Here is a 7,358-nt window from a genome sequence, read left to right as displayed (position 1 = left end):
GTATCCATTTGCCATCACTCCCAAGTCCCTCATCAAATATATGATTTCTAAATATTTCCTTCCATTGCATGGGTTGTCATTTCACTTTCTTCATAGTGTTCTTAGAGCACAAAAGTTTATAACTTTGATGAAGTCCAACTTCTTTTTTTCTTTTTTTTCTTTTTCTACTTTTCCTTCTATTTCTTGTGCTTTTGGTGTCTTATCTAGGAAACCAGTGCCTAATCCAAGGTCATTAAGATTTATGATGGTGTTTTGTTTTAAGAGTTTTATAGTTTTAGTGCTTACATTTGGTTCTTTCATGATTTTTTAGTTAATTTTTTAATATGGTATGAGGTAAGGGTCCAAGTTTAATTCTTTTGTATATGAATATCCAATTGTCTTAGCATGATTTTTTGAAATGAAATGACTGTTCTCTTCCCATTGAGTTTTCTTGGCACCTTTGCCAAAAATCTGTCAATGTAAGTCTTTATTTCTGTACTTTCAGTTTTTTTCCAGTGATCTATATATGTATCCTCATGTCAGTACCATGCTGTCTTGATTATTATAGATTTGTGTATGTTTTAAAATCAGAAAGTGTGAGTTCTCCAAGTTGGTTTTTCTTTTCCAAGATTGTTTTGACTATCCTGGGTCTCTTAAATTTCCATATGAATTTTAGAATCACCTCATCCACTTATTCAATAGAATCAGCTGGGATTTTCCTAAGAATTGCATTGAATCTGTAGATCAGTTCGGGGAGTACTAACATCTTAACAATATTAAGTCTTCAAATCCATGAACAAAAGTATCTTTCTATGTTTTAGGTCTTTAACTTGTCTCAATGATGTTTCCTAGTTTCAGTTTTTAGTACACAAGTCTTCCACTTCTTTTACTAAATTTATTCCTAACTATTTTATATTTTATTTACTGTCACTGGAATAGTTTCTGTTTTATTAGTTTGTAAGCTTTGAATTGACTGATGAATAGTTTTGATAGGTTTTGTTGGGGTGTTTATCGCCTCTTACATAGGATTTTAATTGTCATGATTCTACAGAAAAACCCGGACATCACTACTTAAAACAAGAATTTTATGTGAAAACCCAACCAGACTATTTTGGTATTTTGTATTTATAAAAATATAAATATATCTTTATATTTGCATTCTAAGCTCATATTCTAACCTAATGTTTCCCAAAGTTCATTTTCTTCCTTTCTACCTTAATGACTGTTTCCATATCTGCATGCTATTTAATGTATTTTTTAAAAATATAAAATTAAATAAATATATCTAAAAGGAAATTTTATATAAAAATTTTTATAAAAACTTAGGGAGTGATATATAAATCACTTCTAATATGCATTCCTATAAATACATTACTATTAAAATGTTCTTTCCTGTACCACCTAAAATTATTTTTAGGTAATTATAAGTTTGTTACTCTTTGGGAATTTCTTTAATAACCAGCTTAATAATTAACTGGATGAAATAGAAATTTCCCAAAAATTTATTTTGTGGTGGCTAGATTATTCCTCAGTGACATGAAGCAGAGATTTAGAGTCATTATCTGAATACACAGGCAAAAGATAAGAGTAAAAATTCCTCCAGTTCTTGATTTTGCTTTTCTAGGGGATACCTAAAGGATATGTACCAGCTAGTGACACTCTCATGAATAAAATGGGCTCTCATTCAATGCTCCATGGATTACATCATGCTGCTATCTGATAAATATGAATAATTTCCTCCTAGAGGGTAGGGATTGTGTCTATTTAACTTGCCTCATACGGCAGGCAGCATAACATTATGTTCATTTGAGCACTTACTAAATGCAAGTTGATGATATAATGCATTTGTTAATCACCAATCATCCTGAAAAATAATGATGTACCCAGAGTTGATGGGTCCACCTCAGAGTTTTATTACTGAGGGCTGTACATTATTGAGAGGCCTCAGCTTAAAAGGAAGCACAGTAGAAAATTGCTCAGCTTTTCAACAAAAAAGAAGGAGCTTTTTGTCCTTGATAATTAAATTCTTTTTCAAGCTAAGAATTACCTGAATGACTATTTTACGTTGATAATAACAATGTTTATTTAAATAACAATTTAAAGCATTTCATCTAGAAAAGAAAACACTTCATCTCTGGATTTTTAAACAACCTATCAACGAAAACCAGGACACAGGATCCTTGGCATGAAGAATTAGTTAAGGGCTAAGAGATAGGGAAACAGACTCTTGGCTTATCTCTTGACACTAGAGTGTTGAAACCTTTAGAGAAGCACGCAAACTAGCCTCATTCTACCACCCTATCTACCTGCAGGCCACTCCTGTATCAGATTCCCAGTTCAGCTTCTGTGGGGCTGGGGACAATCTTCAAGAAGGGAAGAACTTTCTTACAGTTATTGTCTTGGTCTAGCCATGCAGGGACTAAAAGGGTACTTGTCTTCTAACCAGGACTGCTAGAGAGATGTGACTTATTTAATCTGATATTGAGTATAAAATTTCCTAGATGTAATGCCTCAGGAAAAAAAAAATCAGTGCAGCCAAAGAAAGGTAGCGGGGTATCATTTAATAACATATGAGAGTATTTAAGGATCTTTATATCTAATATAGGTTGTGCATTAAATTATAGACTGGCACCATACCACTGTAGGTCTGAAAGTTACATTTGAAATGAATTTTAGTGTGGTTTTTAATTTACTTTGTTATTTTGTTAAAAAAACAATGAGAACATTTTTGCTAAGAGCAGTTCACTCTACTATGCTGTGACCTGCAACTTTCCCACCTATAAAATATATGTTTCTGTATTTCTTTTGATTTAATTGTAACCGTGATTGGAGAGTTGTTAGCTTGATTAAAAAGATAACAGGTCATCTATCTGACTGGTAATCTAAATAGAAATTCCTGCCCAAATGGGACAGGAAACTCCTTGATCAGATGCCCAGACTAAAGGTAATATAATTATTTGTCTTCCTGTTGAAAATATCCTTCATAATTCAAGATGTTTGGATACTTGAATGGAGAATTTAGGATTAATGAAACAGTTGGTATTCCAAAATCCTTAAATCAAACATCTAAAAGGCTAAAAATTTGGTTTGTTTATTCTTTTAAAGGCAGAGGAGTTTGGTTGTGGTATCAAAATGTAAAGTCGAGGGGCACCTGGGTGGCTCAGTTGTTAAGCATCTGCCTTTGGCTCAGGTCATGATTCCGGGGTCCTGGGATCGAGCCCCGCATCGGGCTCCTTGCTCTGTGGGGAGCCTGTTTCTCCCTCTGCCACTCCCCCTGCTTGTGTTCCCTCTCTCACTGTGTCTCTCTCTGTCAAAAAATAAATAAAATATTAAAAAATAATGTAAAGTCAAGAGGCTGAATTGTTTTGCCAGAGTAAAACTAAAACTAGAGTTTTCTTCCCCACAGTTTCTTTTTAGAATAGCAAAATGCATAAGATAAGAAAGACAAGGCAGAGATTTGTATTTTTAAGTAACAAAAAGTCAGGGTGAATGACTAAAAAGTTTCAGGTCAAAAACCTCTCGGCATTGGGAAGACTCAACACATATACTTGCCAGTACACATAAACCTTTGCTTTGATATGACCAAGTTTGTTGGATCAAATAACTTCCTTTCCAAGTCTTGTGTCTCCTTGGTACTGGGCATAACAAATCTGTCCCTCCTTTATATTTGTCTCCTCCCTTCCCTGCCGTTCTGTCCTTTTCCCTAATTCGGATGACCTGGGTTTGCATTCCTCATTAAAATCAGAGCTTTTACTCCAGACTCCTTGCTTACCGACCTAAACTAAGACAAGCCTCCTCTCACACCTATTTGCCATAAAAATATGTATATAATTGGGATTCAGCTCTTTATGTCCTGTGACCATACAGCTTTAATTATAAAACATTTCTGAATTAAATTCCCATCATGATTATTATGAATATGCAAATGATAAATGAGTGGTAAATAGAAAAATAAATTTTACTGGTAATATATTTCTTAGTGAGGTGGATATAGGGCTACTTCCCCTAATTAGTTTATGTGTCCTTAGGTGATTATTTATGCTAGGGTATTTCCTGAGGCAATATACCATAGTAGGATGCAGGAGAGATGAGAATTATGGCTTTTCTTGTTAGGGAGTAAATGGCTATTATGAACAGAGATGTGGGAAAGCAAAGCTTGCCTCTTTATCAGGCAGTCTTGGGACATTTTTGAATCATTATGAAATTGATTACTTTCAAAACATCAATGAACAGTAGAGCGATGCAGCTGCAAACCAAGGGGTGGCCACAGCTACTGGTGTAGGCAGTGTCTACTCACAGATAAGCATAAGCCAGCATTAAGACTACGAATATGGACAAAATATGGACAGTTGCTGGTCATTTCTTTGTGGTTATTCACCTAACCCAAGCCCTAGGTTCTGTATTAGAGGCTAAGGACTTGCTGTGATATGGAAGCCCCTAGGCCAAGCTGAGTTAATGGTGGAATGCTAATTCCAAGGTGGTAGAAACAACCAAGAGATCCAAGAGTATTCTGGAGAACCCAGATTTTCTTCAAGGTATACCAAAGGCTTTGAAATTGTGTATGAACCGAATTAAAGGGAATGGCCATTTGCGTTAGTGATATTAGCCCATTTTAGAGAAGTATATAATCTTTAAACTAATATGCTGTAGTTAATATCCTAATTGAGAAATTTTAGCTCTAAAAGTAAAACTGCATGAATGCTCCAACTCTCAATTTCTTAGGATGTCTCTCCTTTTCATTCTCCTTGTCCTGATATATATTGTGGTCCTTTTCCTTTCTTTTAAATTTGAAATATTCGGAAAAGGAAGACATTAATAATTGCCCACAACCCATGACACAGAACTAATAGTTGTTAACAATCTTCTCCCTATGTGTATCCTCTTGAAAAAGGTTATATATGTAGCAGATAGTAATAGTTTCCTATGGCCCCTGTAACCAATTGCCACAAACTGGGTGACTTAAAACAACAGAAATCTATCCTCTCATGGTTCAAGAGGGTCTAAGTCAGAAATCAATTTCATCCGGCCACGACCCTGCCAGGGACACTCTTAGGAAGGATACATTTCTTGACTTCCAGTTTCTTTTGTTTTTCTTTTTTGTTTAAGATTTTATTTATTTATTTGACAGAGAGAGACACAGAGAGAGAGGGAACACAAGCAGGGGCAGTGAGAGAGGGAGAAACAGGCTTCCCGCGGAGCAGGGAGCCCGATGCAGGGCTCCATCCCAGGACCCCGGGATCATGACCTGAGCCGAAGGCAGACGCTTAACGACTGAGCCACCCTGGCACCCCTGACTTCCAGTTTCTGGTGGCTGCTAGCCTTCCTTGGCTCATGGCTCATCACTCCAGTCTTCACGGGCAGCTTCTCCAAATCTCTCTGCTCCATCTTCACATTGCTTCCTCTGTATGTCTGTATCATATCTCCCTCAATCTCTCTGGTAAGCAAACTTGTGATTACTTTTGGGACTCATCCAGATAATCCAGGATAATCTTCTCATCTCAAAATCCTTAATTTAATCACATCTGCAAAGTCTTTGTCTTATAAGGTGGCGTTTATGGGTTCTGATATCTTTGGGGGACATTTCGGGCTTACCACACATGTGAATATATAGTCTGTTTAAATTGGAATGTAGGATGTTACAGATAAAGTTAAAATCCCATTTGACCTCTGTTCCCAATTCTAGCCCACCTTACATTCCCCAAAGGTCACCACCATGTTTAGTTTGTTATTCTTCTAGTACTTGCAAGAAACTTTTACCTCTGTCTAGATATATATCTGTAGAAAATGTATGGCATTTGTTGTGTGTGTGTGTGTGTGTGTGTGTGTGTGTGTGTGTAAAAACCACAAAATGTTAACAAGCTATTCTGGTCATTTTGCAGCTTGTCTCCTTTTTATTTTTATTTATTATTATTTATTTAAAGATTTTATTTATTTGACAGAGAGAGAGAGAGAGCACAAGTAGTCAGAGAGGCAGGCAGAGGGAGAGGGAGAAGCAGGCTACCCGCCAAGCAGGGAGCCAGATGCGGGGCTCGATCCCAGGACCCCGGGATCCTGACCGGAGCCCAAGGCAGATGCTTAACCGACTGAGACACCCAGGCACCCCACTTGGCTCCTTTTTACTCAAAATGTTTTTTGAGATAAAATGTATTGAGGCAGTTGAAGGTATATATTTTTTATTATAGCACTCATCTTAAATGTGTACCACTTTTTATCCATCCCCCTATCTATGGATGTTTAAGTTATTTTTAATTTTTTGCTATTATAAACCATACCATGGTACAGGGTATCCTTCTGTACAGATTGTTGCTATTGAAAAAGTACATGAAAGAAGATCTTTCCCCACAACTGATCTATATATTATTTCAGATTATTAATATATCTGGACTCTGTTAGAGACTATTTGTGTGTATTTTGTGAGGTGAAGTATTTTTTCCATTCTGTTAGCCAATTTTCAAACATTATTATCTCTTGCATACTTTCCCCCTTTGTTTCATCTGCTTCATGTAGCAGGGTGGTTTATATGCATACAGTTGTAGTGTCTTTATTCTTTACTGTGAAATATTTTTTATATTAAGTCATTCTGTTTACTTTTCTCCATGGTACTTGTCTACCCTTGACCTGCTCATTGCTTCTCGGCCTTTTGGCTAAGATCAAGTGTAGTATCTGTTCTTATCAGTTTAATACCCTTGACCTGCTCATTTGTTCAGAAGCTCTTTCCTGCCACCATTATATAATCTCTATTGATTTGTTCACTTTTGCATCCCAGCACATAGAATAATACTTGGCACATAGTAGATGCTCAATAAACATTTACTGAATAAACTGTATTAATAAATGTTTAAATTGGCCAGCTTATACAGTCATTTTCTATGCTCTATCTAATAGTCACAGAAAAAATGTTATATTAGCTCTCAAATTTAGATATGAAACAAGTTTAGAGAAGGCACTGATTAGTAAAAAAATAAGTCATATACTACCAACCTTTTGCCCCCAGACAACTCTACTACTACACTTAAAAATGTATATATATTATGAAATATCATATAGGAACTTTAGAAAAAAACTTGGGAAAATAAAGAGACACATGTTACATATAATATTGTCATTGTGAAATAACTACTATTAAAATGTCTTTAGGAATTTCTACATCTGATCTAGTCTGCCACATTTTATTGACAATTTTCTATATCAGCATCACAAAGGAAAGGTCGGTCATATCTCAAATATGCTAGATTTTAACAATCTATAGTATAATTGCAGTTTGTGCTTTTTCTTTTCTCTTTGGCCTTAGATATGTTTTTAAATCTGCAGGACAAGAAGTTTACTGCGTCCTAACATTCTTTTTATCTGGCCACACTTCCACTGTTCTAATATCCTGG

The 7,358-nt window shown here is 35.7% G+C and overlaps 1 pseudogene; it reads left to right on the top strand.

The window, feature by feature from the left end:
* The first annotated feature begins 6,603 nt into the window (after positions 1 to 6,603).
* Positions 6,604 to 6,708, top strand: LOC114224131 (U2 spliceosomal RNA; annotated as a pseudogene).
* The last annotated feature ends 650 nt before the right edge of the window (positions 6,709 to 7,358 follow it).

The sequence above is a fragment of the Eumetopias jubatus genome, unplaced genomic scaffold (genome assembly GCF_037043125.1).
Source record: "Eumetopias jubatus isolate StellerSeaLion01/CBP00866 unplaced genomic scaffold, mEumJub1_p1.0 scaffold_8, whole genome shotgun sequence".
NCBI lineage: Eukaryota > Metazoa > Chordata > Mammalia > Carnivora > Otariidae > Eumetopias > Eumetopias jubatus.
The sequence above is the reverse complement of the archived record's forward strand: the minus strand, read 5'-3'. Positions and strand labels throughout refer to the sequence as shown.